Source organism: Ascaphus truei, chromosome 1, assembly GCF_040206685.1.
Source record: "Ascaphus truei isolate aAscTru1 chromosome 1, aAscTru1.hap1, whole genome shotgun sequence".
In the NCBI taxonomy this organism is placed as follows: Eukaryota; Metazoa; Chordata; class Amphibia; order Anura; family Ascaphidae; genus Ascaphus; species Ascaphus truei.
Window position 1 is genome coordinate 463,561,136 of NC_134483.1, and position 19,660 is coordinate 463,580,795.

Sequence of the window (19,660 nt, forward strand, 5' to 3'; positions counted from 1 at the left end):
TGAAATCACATCGCTGCTCCTCACCAGTTTTGATCATTTAGCTATCGCATGTCTTCAGAGTCTTTCTGAATACTGTGATAACTACACTGACAAAACTGGCGGCATAACATGCCAAGTGAGACATTTTATGTTTATAATTGTAACTTGTACAACTTAATAAGGGCCCAGGACATACTTGAAAAAGAGAGGTAACTCTCAATGTATCTTTTTCAATTGCCATGCAATGATTTACGAACTGCTAAGGCAAACAAGGGGCTAACCCTGCCACCATTTCCCAGGGGTGCCTAACCACCCTCTCTGGGGCAACTATCCTCAACCCTCCTCCCCCCCTCACCCCTCCCCCACCCCACCAACTTATTACTGGTAGTGTTAATTCCAGCATCGTGTCAAGTAAAAAAATATCACACCCATGAAATTATAAGTAATAACAAGTGATGCAATTTTTTGTCCGGGTGCAATATTAACTCGGATTTAATGGGGTTTTAAGACTCTCAGCCACTATATGCTATTAAAACCTGTGTGATAACATTTCTGTACGGTGCGTTGAACCTATAAAAATATTCTGCATCTTTTCACAAAAATGCTATTGCTGTTTCAATCATGCAATTTTCAATAATGTAGTCATTAAACCAATCGCATAGAAAAAAAAATCTGAAATTAAGTAATCTGCTCTATGGTATACAATTTACAACGGCTTTGGGGTAACTTCATGGACTATGAAGTTACAGTTCAATTAAGAAACAGCTTACTTGAAAATGTGAGAGTGCAATATCTCTTAAAACAGCATGAATTGCTAATGAGAAAATAGTCTTCACTTGTTTATTTCCTTAATGTAATGTTTATTTTCTATCACAAACAGTTTATATCTACTGCATCCAATTTTCCAAAGAAATTATTTAATTGTTATGCCTTTTGCAATGTGCTCCTCGACTCTTGAACATAAGGTCAAATTGGATAATCATTTTGCTTTCAGCACTTTACATCCGATAAAGAAGGAAAAGCTGCGAAGGAAAAGGAAGGTGAGAAGAACAGCACATTAATTAAATGATACTGTGATATTGTTTATGTATCAAAGATGCAAATGTTAATTACTGTTATTGATTTTCGTTAATTCTTTTAAACATTTTACAAATAATGGTACACTGAGATTAATATCTAATTTCCAGGGTTGTACAATGCCAAATACACGTCTGGCACTACAATATGTACAGTAAGAATACAGAACAGTAATTGGAATTCATTGTATCTGCCTCTGGAGGTTGAAATGCGAACGCTTAAGTATTTACAAAATGAAGAGGTTGTAAAATACATAAGTTAAAAGGCATGAGTATTTCTTCCTTTGGTAGGCAAATGAACCCAATGGCAGATGTTTGGGGGTTCCATGTTCATCTACATTTCAACTCCTTAAGCCATTCACAAAGATGACAAGTTGCATACATTAATATTTACTGAGCAATACCGAGGGAGAACTCATTATACACAGCACTGTTATTATTCTATATTATGTATCTAAATTTAGAATTCTGCATTTTTAGAAAAAACATCAAGGTAGATGACATGCAAGCGTCTACTATCTGGCAGATTAATGATTTGTTCAGCTTGATAGATTGTCTACCAACATTAAACAAGAACGATTGATTTACATAGAAGTGAAGCTAGGAGTGAAATGTAAAATCTGTATACCATTTATGAAGGAAATCATTGGAAAATGTACTGGGACTTGGAATCTGTGCATGTTTGTGTACAAGAGAAACAAAAACTTAAATCTTTTCTTTTACTGCCATCCCAAGACATTTACAGACTATTTTTAGGAACACAACATTTTGGGACTCGTAGAAAAACTATATACACTACAGTACTACCAAATAATATCCCAATAAAGATTACTCACACATATCAAATCTCTATTACACAGGATGCGCAGCTCAGGAGATATACTAAGTAACCACTCATGACAAAACACCCACAGATGAAGCGGGTACAGAGATCTCCACGCAGAAGGCACTCACAGATACAGTATGTGAAAAAATATATTCAAATATTTATTAGTTCAACCTACACAGTGGCGCACAAAAAGTAAAAACAATTTAAAACAGTACAATGTACACAAGAAATGCCCATGCAAATAAATCACAATTCAATATAGCAATAAAATATACTAGAAACCCATAACATTAGGAGAAACCAAGAATCCCTCTCAACAGAAAAGAAGGTATACTGAAATATAAGAGAAAGTAATGACCTAATATATAAAAATGAAATCACTCTGCATATGACAATAAGATAGATAAACTGAGGAATTAAAGTCCTATGCATAACCAGACATCACCCAATTGTGGTCGTCATTGAGGTGAGTAATAGTATGCAGTAATTTCCAAGTTCAATTGCAGATATTAATGATGCTGCGCAGAGGCAAAACTAGGGCGGAGTGAGGGGGGCAGCTGCCCCCCCCCTCCCTCTGGGTGAAGTCAGAGAGAGAAGGGAGGGGGGAAGAGAGAGAGAAAGGGGAGAGAGAGATGGGGGGAGAGAGAAAGGTGGGGGAGGGAGCAGGAAAGGGGAGGAGAGAGGGAGGGAGTTCTATAAATTTGGAAGTGGAGCACAGTTCGTGGAACTTGCCACGGACGCAAAAATATCTACAGTAGTTCCGCTTCTGGCATCGAGAGTCAAGTCACACCCCACACTTTAAATGTCTGTTGGGGGGCGGCTACTCGTGATGTCAACCTAATGTGCATTTCACTTGTAGCTTCGTCAGAGGTGTGGCTGACAGAGTGTTCTCATCATCATTAAATGCTTGAACATGGTGACATAGTAAAGGAATGGAAGAAACAGGATAATAAGACTATATTACGTCTGTAATATTAATAATGCCGATAAAGATCATTAAAATTGTAAGAAGTATACAATTGTACCTAGACGAGTGGTGGCAAACCTTTTTTTCAGGCGTGCCAATACATGGGCACACATTTTAAGGTGGGTCACTGTCCTACTGCCCCCTACATTCAGTTTAAACTAAATAATAGCAAATGTAAACAAGGATAATAAAAAGATTACAATATTACAAATAATTTTTATTGTGGAGAAGGAAAAACTTGAAATCCTAATACAATAAAAAGAAGACTCTTCCTGAACTTGCATTTCCGTTAACAGTTTCTCAATATTAGGATTGATTTTCGAGGTTGATAACAGAAGCAGACGGCGCCCACAAGAGTTACCTCTCGTTTTCAAGTATGTCATGGGCACGAAGTAAGAGTCACTAGAGATCTGTACAGATCCTATCCCAATAGGATTGGTGGATGTACCATGTCACTGTCACTGGATGTGATGTCACAGGCCTTATATAATCCCATTTGACAGGAAGAGAATGGTGAGTCAACATCTGGAAGAAGAAAGAAGAAAAGAAAGAATAAATGAAGAAAAGAAGAACTACTCACCGGAGATTGCCCTCCAACAATGGAGAATCCATTGCTTCGGGTCAAGCTGACGATCCATTAGCCTTCACCCACGATGTCGTAACATTGGATTTATTTTACCTGATTTAGATTTTTTTCTGCCATTGCGCATAGATTATTTTGTATGGTTTTGTTTTAATTTTTATTGGCCATCGGCAGAGATTGTTTATTGGTTTTAATTTTATAGGTTGGCATCGGCCTTTTATTGGATGAATCTGCGGGTGACCCTGAGGATGAGGAGGGTGGCTTTCATCCCGGCAGGGGTAAAAATTACTTTATTTATTTAGGGTGTATATTGATTGCAAATGTGTCTATTTAGGCCCCCCTTGAGGGTTTAGGTAGCCACAGTGACAATCGATGGATTTAATGGCTTATGTAATATGATGTTATTATTTACTGTAATGTATATTTGATTGAATGTCTTTTGGTATTCTTTGAAATGGACAAAAGTCTATCTAGACCTATTGAAATATATTTTTAATTTGATGCTGCTTTTTATACATGATTCTTTTTTTTTTTTGGTTAATGCCCAAAACCACCATAAGCCACATTTAGCCAATGCTTGCATATTGGGCATTAGTCTAGAGGGAGGGGGTAGGTTTGTTTGAGTGGATGGGAGAAGGGGGTAGTTGCCTTGGGGAGGGTGGTTCTGATATGATGCCTCCGTCCCCTTCTGACTTCAAGAATCTAAACACCTGCCTCTTCTTTTCCATTTCCTCCCCTACCTGGTTATTTAGCCACATTGGTTTTGGCTTATTTCTTTTATACTTATTACCCAAGGGTATACACTGATAAGTGTGCTTTTCTAACAATGATTTAAAGACTGCCCATTTTTCCCTGCAAATGCATCATTCCAATGTATTACTTGTAGATTAGTCCTCAGTTTATTAAAATCTGCCTTTATAAAGTTTATGCCATTAACATTTCATACTGTATGCAGAATATCCAGTTTCTAGTGGCATAAAAACAGAAATGAGACATGGCAAACTGTATATCAAGGATATATCAGAATATGAAATCCCTAAAATAAAATATGTCAGATAGCCGTAATGCATAGAATACAGGTAACTAGCATCCTTGCATGGTTAATATTCTGATGGGGGCTGATGTACTGTATGAATGCAGAAGTTAAGGAAACTTAACTGTAACTATGTAGTCTAGGTCTATAAGGTATGGGGTATGAGAAACAAGTATAAGGATACTATTGAGTACCTCTCCTTAACTTCAACATTCAAAAGTATCCTCCTATTGTGTGAGGTCTGTGACACCTAGGAGATAATTGGAACTTTCATGTTAATAATGCGCTTTGTTACTTTTGCTTTGCAGATCAACATAAGGCCGGAATTTGTCTCATCTACTCTCCGTTTTGGAAAGGCAGTCTGTATATGGACTCAAACCCCCAGGGGAACTCTGTTAGGCTTGACAAAGGGCGGAATTACTTGGTCACGAAACATTGCCCATTTATTTCACTGCTCGATATGTCTTTAGTGATATTGGGACTGTATTACTTTTCTTTAATTACTTGGTACATTTTCTTTTGATATTAAAACTTTCACTCAGCAGCCTTTTTTCCCCTTGCCTCTGAGGTATTATACGTGCTTGAAAACCTATATACATTTTTATTTTATTTATGACTGCTATTATTAGTTTTGAAAAATTAATTTATTTTATATGAATGGATAAATATACCTTCCTGGATGTAAAATCAATGCTAATTCATAGTGTTTATATTAATAAACACAGAGTAACAAAATGTATTAATGGATTTGAAAATCCCCGAATGTACTATTTACTATTTTCCTTTAATGCATGTGCAATGTCAATGCGTTTGTAGCAAAAACAGAAAATAATGAGCTGCCTGGGGCAAAATATTTCCATATGACATACTGTAAGCAAAACATGAAATATGAAATGGCAGTTCATTTATGAAACGTTTTAAGTGTGCAGTCAACTGGACCATTATCTGCGGCATGCCCCACAGTGTGACACAATTCACATCATTTCCCAAACTGATTGGTTTAGAAGGTTGGTGAGCAGATAAGATTTCAACAGTGAAATAGCAGACTTTAATTAGCTGACCCGTACCAATTTATAACCTACATATACTGCACAGATGAGGTTTTCTAAACCCCTCACTGTATCCTTTCCTCTGCCATCAGACTCTATCTCAAATACAGGGTTTGGCTTTTAGGACAACTTGTAGTGTAGTTAATTCCTCAGTGTACTAGATTCTTACAGTACATACAATTAACGGCAATAAACATACACTCGGAGTTTAACCGACAAGAATTGATTAATAAAGTGAATTAAATCAGCTTTAATAATGTGCAATCAATGTGCAACAGTGCAACTCAGCAAGGTAGTGGTAATAGCCATAAACTAGAGAGAGCATAGAATGTCTCTGGTAGGGAAATAGCAGCCTAGAGAACTTGTAAGTTCTTCTCAAAATGTGAGTCATATAATGTACAGGAAAAAAAAAGTTCTCCTTGGCGCAGAATTCAGAGAATGGAGTTGTATATAATCATATCCAAAAACAGTCCCATAAGTAGTTAACTGGTGCATATTTAGCTTGGATGATCTCTTTGGTAATGAAGTAGTACTGCAGAGTAAACAGAAGGGAATAGAAGACCATAGCGCAATATGTTTGTTGAACTCAGAAACACCACATGATCAGAAATGCCTACTTATAATTTTCTATCTTGCATGTGTAACGGTGCTTCCCCTACCCAATCGGAGATACGGGCCATTACAGAGTGTGTGGTGCATGATACCTGCTGGCAACAGGAGCGCTGAGTCGTCCACCGATGGTAGTCGGGACACAGGAACATGCTTCTGGGGTTCATACCCCACATATCTCAGCAGTGCAGCGCCTCCATATGCAGTGGACTCCAGGAACTGAAGTTTATCTTCCACGGTAGAACTTATTACCTCTCCCCCCAGTAAGGTCACGCACCAGGCAGGTGGTATATTGCAATGCAGGACGGGTTTATTACTACACTCTGCAGTAACAGTTACACAGCAGTCTTCTGCCGGATACGGTCTGTCAGTATTTACTGGATGATGGTCCCTGGACTGTCACTACAGGCCAAGGGCACCTGCAGCCGTCCCAGCTCTTCCCCAACTCCCTAGCAGAGGCAGAGGTATGGTACACACTCACTCTCCCCAGAGGGAAGAGCACATGGGTAGCCCCAATCTCAGGCTCCCAGTTGTGTGACCTGCCTTCCTCAGAGGGAAGGAACAACCACTAACTTTAGGTAGGTCCTGTCCTTAAGTACAGTCAGGAGGTGGGCACCCCGTTGTCCCAGCTACAACAGCATGTACCACCCTCTGCTGTCACTCAAGTGCAGAACCAAAGGTGAGGGGGAAAACCCCATACCAACTACTGTTAGCGCCAGGGTTTACTGCCAGCCCATTGGCCAGAACAGTAGTCGGGGATGACCCTGCTACACAAGATAGTTTGGAAGCAGGAAGATCTTTTGCTGGCAGGGATAGCTCCTCTCTCTGTTGCTTGACCTGTTCACTCCCAGTAGTCAGGTAAAGAACTTCCCATAAATAAAAAGAATTGCATATAGTGTAATACAGTTTACAATTTAATATGCACGCAAGCAGGGCCGCAGACAGCTTTCCCGTGGCCCAGGACACAGTTTGCACTGTGTCCCCCTACCCCACAACCACCCCCAGTGTAGGTGGCCTTGCAAAATCCCCCTTCTATATCTCACACCCCCATCTCTCCCACTCACCCCTCTCTCTGCCACCCCCAACCCCCCCTCTCTCTCACCCCCCCTCCCACCCTTCTCCATCACTCCCACACCTCTCTCTCCATACACGATACTCCCCTCTCACCACACATAATACTCCCACTCCACATTAACACATAATAACTCCCCTCCACATCACACACACCCCCCCTCTCCCACACCTCTCCCACTCCACGTCACACACGTAAAACTCCCCCCTCCACATCACACACATAATACCCCTTCCTTTACATTACACACATAATACCCCCCTCCACATCACACACATAATACCCCCCTCCACATCACACACATAATACCCCCTCCACATCACACACATTAACATCACACCCCCCGTGCACATCACACACATAATACCCCTCTGCATATCACCCCCTCCCCTGCACATCACGCCCTCCCCTGGACATCACACACATAATGCCCCCTGCACATCACACACATAATACTCCCCTGCACATCACACTCTGCACATCACCCCCCCGAACATCACACACATCCACCTGCACATCACCTCCCCTATACATCAGACACATTATACTCCCCTGTATATCACCCGCCCCCCCCTGCACATCACACCCTCACCTGCACATCACACACATAATACTCCCCTGCACATCACCCCCTGCACATCACCCCCATAATACCCCCCTGCACATCACCCTCTCCCCTGCACATCACCCCCCTGCACATCACACCCTCACCTGCACATCACCCCCCTGCACATCACACACAGAATACTCCCCTGCACATCACACACATAATACTCCCCTGCACATCACCCCCTGCACATCACACACATAATACCCCCCTCCACACTCATACATAATACCCCCCTGCACATCACCCCCTCCCCTGTACATCGCCCCCCTACACATCACACACAATACCCCCTGCACATCACACACAGAATACTCCCCTGCACATCACACACATAATACTCCCCTGCACATCACACACATAATACTCCCCTGCACATCACACACATAATACTCCCCTGCACATCACCCCCTGCACATCACACACATATAATACTCCCCTGCACATCACACATATAATACCCCCCTCCACACTTATACATAATACCCCCCTGCACATCACACACACCCCCCACCACCACCCCTCTCCCACACCTCTCCCACTCCACGTCACACACGTAAAACTCCCCATTCCACATCACAAACATAATACCCCTTCCTTTACATTACACACATACTGTAATACCCCCCTCCACATCACACACATAATACCCCCCTCCACATCACAAACATAATACCCCTTCCTTTACATTACACACATAATACCCCCCTCCACATCACACACATAATACCCCCCTCCACATCACACACATAATACCCCTTCCTTTACATTACACACATAATACCCCCCTCCACATCACACACATAATACCCCCCTCCACATCACACACATAATACCCCCCTCCACATCACACACATAATACCCCTTCCTTTACATTACACACATAATACCCCCCTCCACATCACACACATAATACCCCCCTCCACATCCCACACATAATATCCCCCTCCACATCACACACATAATCCCCCCCTCCACATCACACACATAATCCCCCCCTGCACATCACCCCCCCCCCGAACATCACACACATAATAACCCTCCTGCACATCAGACACAGAATACCCCCATTAACATCACCCCCGTGCACATCACACACATAATACCCCTCTGCATATCACCCCCTCCCCTGCACATCACACCCTCACCTGCACATCACACACATAATAATCCCCTGCACATCACCCCTTGCACATCACCCCCATAATACCCCCCTGCACATCACCCTCTCCCCTGCACATCACCCCCTGCACATCACACCCTCACCTGCACATCACCCCCCTGCAAATCACACACAGAATACTCCCCTGCACATCACACACATAATACTCCCCTGCACATCACCCCCTGCACATCACACACATAATACCCCCCTGCACATCACACACAGAATACTCCCCTGCACATCACACACAGAATACTCCCCTGCACATCACACACATAATACTCCCCTGCACATCACACACATAATACCCCCCTCCACACTCATACATAATACCCCCCTGCACATCACACACACCCCCCCCCCCACCACCACCCCTCTCCCACACCTCTCCCACTCCACGTCACACACGTAAAACTCCCCATTCCACATCACAAACATAATACCCCTTCCTTTACATTACACACATAATACCCCCCTCCACATCACACACATAATACCCCTTCCTTTACATTACACACATAATACCCCCCTCCACATCACACACATAATACCCCCCTCCACATCACACACATAATACCCCCCTCCACATCACACACATAATACCCCCCTCCACATCACACACATAATACCCCCCTCCACATCACACACATAATACCCCTTCCTTTACATTACACACATAATACTCCCCTCCACATCACACACATAATACCCCCCTCCACATCACACACATAATACCCCCTCCACATCACACACATAATACCCCCCTCCACATCACACACATAATACCCCCCTCCACATCACACACATAATACCCCCCTCCACATCACACACATAATACCCCCCTCCACATCACACACATAATACCCCCCTCCACATCACACACATAATACCCTTTCCTTTACATTACACACATAGTACCCCCTCCACATCCCACACATAATACCCCCCTCCACATCACACACATAATCCCCCCTTGCACATCACCCCCCCCCGAACATCACACACATAATAACCCTCCTGCACATCAGACACAGAATACCCCCATTAACATCACCCCCGTGCACATCACACACATAATACCCCTCTGCATATCACCCCCTCCCCTGCACATCACACCCTCACCTGCACATCACACACATAATAATCCCCTGCACATCACCCCTTGCACATCACCCCCATAATACCCCCCTGCACATCACCCTCTCCCCTGCACATCACCCCCTGCACATCACACCCTCACCTGCACATCACCCCCCTGCAAATCACACACAGAATACTCCCCTGCACATCACACACATAATACTCCCCTGCACATCACCCCCTGCACATCACACACATAATACCCCCCTGCACATCACACACAGAATACTCCCCTGCACATCACACACAGAATACTCCCCTGCACATCACACACATAATACTCCCCTGCACATCACACACATAATACCCCCCTCCACACTCATACATAATACCCCCCTGCACATCACACACACCCCCCCCCCCCACCACCACCCCTCTCCCACACCTCTCCCACTCCACGTCACACACGTAAAACTCCCCATTCCACATCACAAACATAATACCCCTTCCTTTACATTACACACATAATACCCCCCTCCACATCACACACATAATACCCCTTCCTTTACATTACACACATAATACCCCCCTCCACATCACACACATAATACCCCCCTCCACATCACACACATAATACCCCCCTCCACATCACACACATAATACCCCCCTCCACATCACACACATAATACCCCCCTCCACATCACACACATAATACCCCTTCCTTTACATTACACACATAATACTCCCCTCCACATCACACACATAATACCCCCCTCCACATCACACACATAATACCCCCTCCACATCACACACATAATACCCCCCTCCACATCACACACATAATACCCCCCTCCACATCACACACATAATACCCCCCTCCACATCACACACATAATACCCCCCTCCACATCACACACATAATACCCCCCTCCACATCACACACATAATACCCTTTCCTTTACATTACACACATAGTACCCCCTCCACATCCCACACATAATACCCCCCTCCACATCACACACATAATCCCCCCCTGCACATCACCCCCCCCGAACATCACACACATAATAACCCTCCTGCACATCAGACACAGAATACCCCCCTACACATCACCCCCGTGCACATCACACACATAATACCCCAGTGCATATCACCCCCTCCCCTGCACATCACGCCCTCCCCTGGACATCACACACATAATGCCCCCTGCACATCACACACATAATACTCCCCTGCACATCACCCTCTGCACATCACCCCCCCGAACATCACACACATCCACCTGCACATCACCTCCCCTGCACATCAGACACATTATACTCCCCTGTATATCACCCGCCCCCCCCTGCACATCACACCCTCACCTGCACATCACACACATAATACTCCCCTGCACATCACACCCTCACCTGCACATCACACACATAATACTCCCCTGCACATCACACCCTCACCTGCACATCACACACATAATACTCCCCTGCACATCACACCCTCACCTGCACATCACACACATAATAATCCCCTGCACATCACCCCTTGCACATCACCCCCATAATACCCCCCTGCACATCACCCTCTCCCCTGCACATCACCCCCCTGCACATCACACCCTCACCTGCACATCACCCCCCTGCAAATCACACACAGAATACTCCCCTGCACATCACACACATAATACTCCCCTGCACATCACACATATAATACTCCCCTGCACATCACACACATAATACCCCCCTCCACACTCATACATAATACCCCCCTGCACATCACACACACCCCCCCCCCCCACCACCACCCCTCTCCCACTCCACGTCACACACGTAAAACTCCCCATTCCACATTACACACATAATACCCCCCTCCACATCACACACATAATACCCCCCTCCACATCACACACATAATACCCCCCTCCACATCACACACATAATACCCCCCTCCACATCACACACATAATACCCCCCTCCACATCACACACATAATACCCCTTCCTTTACATTACACACATAATACTCCCCTCCACATCACACACATAATACCCCCCTCCACATCACACACATAATACCCCCTCCACATCACACACATAATACCCCCCTCCACATCACACACATAATACCCCCCTCCACATCACACACATAATACCCCCCTCCACATCACACACATAATACCCCCCTCCACATCACACACATAATACCCCCCTCCACATCACACACATAATACCCTTTCCTTTACATTACACACATAGTACCCCCTCCACATCCCACACATAATACCCCCCTCCACATCACACACATAATCCCCCCCTGCACATCACCCCCCCCCGAACATCACACACATAATAACCCTCCTGCACATCAGACACAGAATACCCCCATTAACATCACCCCCGTGCACATCACACACATAATACCCCTCTGCATATCACCCCCTCCCCTGCACATCACGCCCTCCCCTGGACATCACACACATAATGCCCCCTGCACATCACACACATAATACTCCCCTGCACATCACCCTCTGCACATCACCTCCCCTGCACATCAGACACATTATACTCCCCTGTATATCCCCCCCCCCCCCCCCCCCTGCACATCACACCCTCACCTGCACATCACACACATAATACTCCCCTGCACATCACCCCTTGCACATCACCCCCATAATACCCCCCTGCACATCACCCTCTCCCCTGCACATCACCCCCTGCACATCACACCCTCACCTGCACATCACCCCCTGCACATCACACACAGAATACTCCCCTGCACATCACACACATAATACTCCCCTGCACATCACCCCCTGCACATCACACACATAATACCCCCCTCCACTCTCATACATAATACCCCCCTGCACATCACCCCCTCCCCTGTACATCGCCCCCCTACACATCACACACAATACCCCCTGCACATCACCACCACTCCTGCACATCACACACATAATACCCCCCTTCACATCACACAAAGTGTTAGTCAAGGCAGATACCAGCACAATAGCATGAAAAATATTCCTACAGACCCCCACATTTGGCAGTTTCCCATGCTTGAGCTGCACACATCGGCATAATCCGGGGCGTACCCTTTACACATCCATGTATGGGGAAAAAAACTATAAAATACCAGGTTTTTGCACGTGCTTGAGTAACCACTTTGTATACTTATTGAACTGCCCATGTGGACTTATATATGTGGGCAAGATGATTAAGAGTCTGAAAGAACGAGTATCATAACACAAAACCAACATTCAGAACCCAGACAGTGATACCTCAGTAGCACGACATTTCATATCCATGGGACACAGTCCGGCAAAATTACGATACCAAGTGATTGATCATGTGCCACTGCACGATTGATTGATCATGTGCCCCCCATGAGGGGGCAACAGGGAAAAACTCCAATTACAACGAGAGGCAAAATGGACATATATATTGGATTGTGTTACCCCGAGAGAACTAAACGAGACATTCTAACTTCATTGGTTCTTTTGAAATTATATAATCCAAATCTTTGCAGGTAGCAGTGGATTCCTTATAAGTACAAAACAGTGTATCTTAATACAGTATTTTACTACCATTAATCTTTTTTTTTTTGCTTACTTAACTGCTACGATATACACTTCTTCCCAATACTGGAAATTTTGCACTTTAACACGTTTTGCACCCCAAAACTGGAACAACCTACCAGAGACTCTCACATCCACCACCAGTTTAAGTTCTTTCAAATCTAAAGCTGTCTCACATTTTAACCTGGTCTGTAACTGTTACATACGCCCATAACATATATTATCTTTAACTGTGCATGCAATGTCTTGTATATAATGTATACCCTGTTCATTTATGTAACTGTATTTGTAACCATGTATTATTTGTCTTAACTCTGTGCCCAGGACATACTTGAAAACGAGAGGTAACTCTCAATGTATTACTTCCTGGTAAAACATTTTATAAATAAATAAATAAGGAGCGTTCTGCTTCAAGGACCTGACAAATGAGGTATGCATCTACGACACCCCTTTAACCTTAAAAATACACTTCGGGTATTGGGGTAACAATAGTTGTTACCACCGTAGAGTGGAGATGGATTTTCATTAAGAAAAATATGACCACACCGGCTTCTAGTAGGTACTGGAAATATAAATATAAGTACTAAGTAAGAGAATGGGATGCATTTTCCCTGCTGCTTGGCAACATCGGTTGTGGTGCCTGAGGATGGAGTGATGTCATCACGCATGCGCAATGGGGACCTCATGCATGCACAGTGAGGACCTTGAGCACCGCCGGATGTCATGGCTATGGTGCCGGCTTCGATCAGCTCTGGCAGCAGTTCTGCATGTTTTCTGCACTGTAGGTTGGTGATGGTTCACAGGTGGTGAGTACTCCAAGGGTATTTAAGGGAGTACACAAGGGTACAAGCCTTACACGGGTGGCAATTATCTAAGGAAGGAGCTGTGTCCCCGAAATGTTATTTGGTCTGCTATAAGCATGGAGTAAAATCCCAGCAATCTTTTTTGCAACTAAAACTGTGTGCCTCCATCTTTTGTGTGATATACTGTGCCATTTGTTGCTGTGTATATATTTTCACTGAGTACGTTATTTGCATTTTACTGTACATTTTTCAGTGTATTCCGTCATCTATTTCTAGCACTTTTTTGTGGGTTCACTCCACCCCCTTCAGCTATTTCTCTTTATACATAATATACACTATGTATAGTGTCCGGGAAGAAAGTATGAAGGCAGAGGGTGCTAAGAATCCCTAGAGGCTAAACAAAAGCTGTAATGTAAACCTAAATCTGGCTACCTATAAGTGCTGGACTCTCTCCAGTGACGCAGCGCTTCAAGAACTAAAAGACGAACTTGAAAAAATTAAATGGCTTTTTTTTACTTTAGTGAAGTAAGAAGAAAAGTTAACAACAAAGTTCAGTTCTTAAAGTGTTCCAAAAAATCCAGGTTTCATAAATGTATTAGTATGGTTAGTATGGAAGACAGTCTTAATAAGTTAATTAACACTTGAACAAGTGACCACCAGGGGTCACTATAAGCCCTAATAATAGCACTCAAAGTCACCATATACATATAAGTATATGGTAGAGAGTGGAAATAAGTATAGTAACTAGGACCAAAAGAGGGTCTTTTGACCCTAAGACAACAGACTCAAATATGCAAATAAAAACCGAAAATAATAAAATTTTATTAAATCTAATGTGACGAACAGAGACAGATCAACATATAGGGAACATATACACACACGGGATATTAAAATCCTCAATGGAAGAGACGGCTATGATATAGGTGATAAGCTAGTATACATATACACAGATTTGCCAACCCAGACAGGCAGCTGAGGTAGTGTGCTGAGTCCTACCTAGATCCAGTGCAGCGCCTCCACCTCATCAGGATCCCAGCGTGAGCTTGTGGATGGTCCTGGTGAGGAACTCCTCTGTGGTGCAGCCCCCTGTGTAATCACTCCACACTTACACATGAGGGTTTCTTTTATCAGAATCATCTTTATTGGTACGGCGGGCCAGCTGCCCTCTACAATGGGGTGTATTTAGCCCTCCATTGTTCACCGTACTTCCCTTTGAAAGGTATTGTCCTCCTTGATTAGGGATTCCCTATCCCCACAGGGATATCTATTCTGTGCCAGGTCCCTGGTCACAGTCTCCTTATTCAGCTACTATAACATAACCTCTTCGCAAACTACCCCTTCTCCGCCTCTAACAACTAACTTTTGATCAGTGCTGTGCCTTATGTATCCTCTGGGGGCTGACACAACTCTGACATCACTAACCATGGAATCAGAGCCTGTGACCACTCCCATCCATACATAGGGCACCTCACCAGGGTGTGAGGGCAAACCTCCATAATTACTGCTGGCATGCCCATAACTTACCAGGCCTTACTGTCAGCAGGAGAGATGACTGCAACCATTTTACAGCATGGTTATATATGTATAATACCAAATACATTCAATAGTCCTTTGGGCAATACCCAATAACTACAATTGTCATTTATAAGTCACACTGTTTCCCTAAATACCTCTATCAATTCAGTCGGGTATATTACTAGAATAACATTATGGATTTACTGCAAGATTAAGGCACACTGTGTGATTTCATGCATTAACACATATTTCTCTTTCTTTAAATATGTTTTTGTTTTTAATCATGACCAATGTATATATTTGTATCACCATACTTAAAGAATATATTATCTTTTTCAGGCAAAATGGGTTGTTTATATATAATGCCATGTATTGCTTGATATAAGGGTATTTTGGTCATTTCTTTTAACATGTTCTATTTATTTCTTATATTATCTTTCATATTGTGGAGTGGTGATGTTATACACCTGTGGCCTGTTGAATTGGATAATAGGGACAGATGTGGTCATTCACACACCCTATATGTATGTGTTTTTCATGCAGGCAGATCACTCTTTTGACAAAGGCCAACTAGGCAGAAATGCGTCAAGAGGATCTGCTTGCACTATGTGCAATAAAGTTTTTCTATAATCGTATCATCAGTCTCCAGCAAGTCCTTCATTTCGGCTGTGCAGCGCTAACACTCCCTTCGGGAGGATTCTACATGCTCCACAGATTGCAGCTAGCACGCCGATTCGCTGACATAGTTGACATCCAGCTGCTCCTGTTCTCTGTCCGGAAGTCTCGTCACGGCCGCCGGTCACGTGACCGCCCACCGCGATCAAGCGGGTGAGGGTTGGCGGTGAAGACATCATACATCTACCGTGGCGGTGAGGCGCTACACTTATTCATTAAGTGCAACCACAGCAGTTCTTTTTGGATCGGGGAGTCTCGCCGCTGCCGCCGGTCACGTGACCACCCACCGCTAGCCAGCGGGTAGAGGGTAGGCGGCAGGTATGCAGCTCATTATCCATGGTGGTGGAGTTCCACAATTTTATTCAACTTACTACGCGCAATGACAGGTCGGTCAAACAGGAGCAGCCTCATCATTTAAAGAAGATTCAACTAAAGGTACTGCATCGTTTACCCCATCAACCTTTGAATTCACAATAGGTCTCCTTATCTCAACTATTTGGTGCTTATGGTAAGCCTGTTGCTGGAGGAGACATTACATAAGGTTATATTCATTCATGTGGGGTTATAACAGAGTACCATATTCATTGATTTCATATATACAGGACTTTGTTTTTTCTGAGCGTCTGAGGGGTTAATCTGTGATTCACCCGTGGATCTTATAGTTAAACAACAAAAAAAACATTTGGTTGAAATTGATGCTGAAGTAGAGAAAATTGAAGAAAAAATTGGTTCGCTAGCTGAAACAGCTTTATTTAAGGAAAAAGACAAAAAATTACAATTAAAATTAGATAAAATAGAAAAAGATCTTATCCTCAACAAGGTAAATAAATATAAAAGAGATAAGGAGGATTATGCAAATGGACCACCAAGAAAACCAATTAAAAGGGTTAACTTTGCCCAGAAGAGGTACCAAAAAAGAGATCAATCTAAAGATCCTAATGAAAATAGCGAGAAAGAAAAAGAGAAAGAAAAGGGAAAAGAGAGAGAGAAAGATAAACAGAAAAATATAGAAAAATCTAATCAAGAAAGAGGGAATAGGATAATGACTGAGAGAGAAAAGAAATCTCCAGTTAAAGAAGGGAAAATGCCAGCCAAATCCTCTGATAAAATAGGGAAATATCGGGATAACCATCCTAAAAGAACATATAGTGAAGATGGTATAAGGGATTCAGATAGGGCCAATAGAGCAGAGAAAAGAGAGGCAAGAAAAGAAAATCTATTTACAGAAAGAACACAAAGGAGAGAAGAGAGAGATTTTTTAGGGGAGGGGTCTTCCTCAAATCGGTTTCACCCACTGATGGAGAAAGACCCAAAACCAAGAAGAGGAAGATCAGAAGAAAGAGAGGGAGAAAGAAATCAAAGATATGGCAAAAGGATGATGAAATAAATAATGGCATTTTTAATCTTAGTAATATAACCCTCACAAAATCTGAGGAAAGTCTTATTACAAAAGGCCTAAAGTTTGCCCCTACTGTAGGCCCGAACAATTTTGGCCTTTTTATTGACGCACAAAAATTTTTAAGGAGATTAACTATCAAAAGATTTTTCCAAAGTAAAGAAGTAGAAATCAAAACACAGGATAACCTATCCATTAACAAAGAGGGAAAAAATGATGGAGAAAATAATGACACACAGCTTTATTTAAAACATTCAGGTCTGAAATTGCCTTCCACATTCTATCCCAAACACGCAAAAGGGAAAAATTTGGATGTATTTGCACAATTGATTTTAAAAGATTTTGAGTAATTATCAAATAAAGAGCAAAAATATCATCACAACTTAAATAAAAGTGAAAGAGAAGCTCTCAAAAACTTAACTGATGACACAGACATAGTCATCAAACAGGCCGATAAGGGGGGGGGGGGGTGTAGTCATTTTGAACAGATGTGACTACATAAAGGAGTCACATACAGTAGGATTTTAGAAGATGAAATGACATACACCAAATTGGCAAAAGACCCTATTTGTGATTTCAAAAAGAAATTGAAGAAACTTTTGGACCATGGTAAAGCATATGGGGTACTATCAGCACAGGAGTATAGTTTTTTATGTAAGGACAACCCTATAAGACCAATATTTTATTATCTCCCAAAGGTACACAAAAGCCTTTCAAATCCCCCAGGCAGACCCATCATTGCCGGCATAGATTCCTTAACATCCAATCTATCAGCCTATATTGATATATATCTCCAAAAATATGTGCCAGAGTTAAAATCACATCTGAGAGATACTACTGACATACTAAGGATATTGGAAAATCAAGATTGGACTGATGATTGCTTTTTGGTCACTAGTGACATCACCTCCCTCTATACATCGATAGATCATACACAGGGATTTGAAGCTATTGATAGAGTACTTGCCAAAGATAAAGATCTATCCCAGGAACACGCTAATTTTATTTTAGATGATACCCTTTTTATTTTGAGAAATAACTATTTTTGGTTTGAGGATACATTTTATTTGCAGAAGCGTGGAACCGCCATGGGTACCAAATTTGCACCCAGTTATGCTAATTTATTTATGGGAATATGGGAAGATGACTATATTTGGTCCATCCCTGAACTGGGTGCAAATTTGGTCCTATGGCGGAGATTTATTGATGATATCATTTTTATTTGGAGAGGTGAAGAAACAGATCTGTTAAGATTCATTGAATACATCAACGATAATGATTCCAATCTAAAATTCACATGCAACTATAGCAAGATTTCTGTCAACTTCCTTGATCTGACTATATTTGCAGAGGATGGGTGTTTAAAAACCAAAACCTTCTACAAGGAAGTTGACAGTAATAATTATATCTTGCCTTCGAGTTGCCACCATCAAAGTTGGTTAAATAATGTGCCTTATGGCCAATTTAGAAGGGTAAGACGTAATTGCTCTGATCTCAATAGCTTTGAAGTACAATCCAAAGTATTGGAGAATAGGTTCCTGAATAGGAAATATAATCCTGACAATCTAAAAAATGCAATAACAAAAGCAAGAGATCTAGATAGAAGTAATCTGCTGAAAACAAAAACTGAGGAAAAATCAGACACAACTAAT

General features: G+C 42.7%; 1 long non-coding RNA gene across 1 annotated transcript in view; it reads right to left on the minus strand.

The window, feature by feature from the left end:
• Positions 1-850: 850 nt before the first annotated feature.
• Positions 851-19,660, minus strand: part of LOC142471954 (uncharacterized) — a 113,793-nt gene continuing 94,983 nt past the window's right edge. Inside the window, exons 2-3 of the long non-coding RNA XR_012789559.1 lie at positions 3,213-3,376; positions 851-1,001 (exon numbers count right to left, since the gene is read on the minus strand). This is a non-coding gene — a long non-coding RNA (uncharacterized LOC142471954). The remainder of the gene's footprint in view (positions 1,002-3,212; positions 3,377-19,660) is intronic.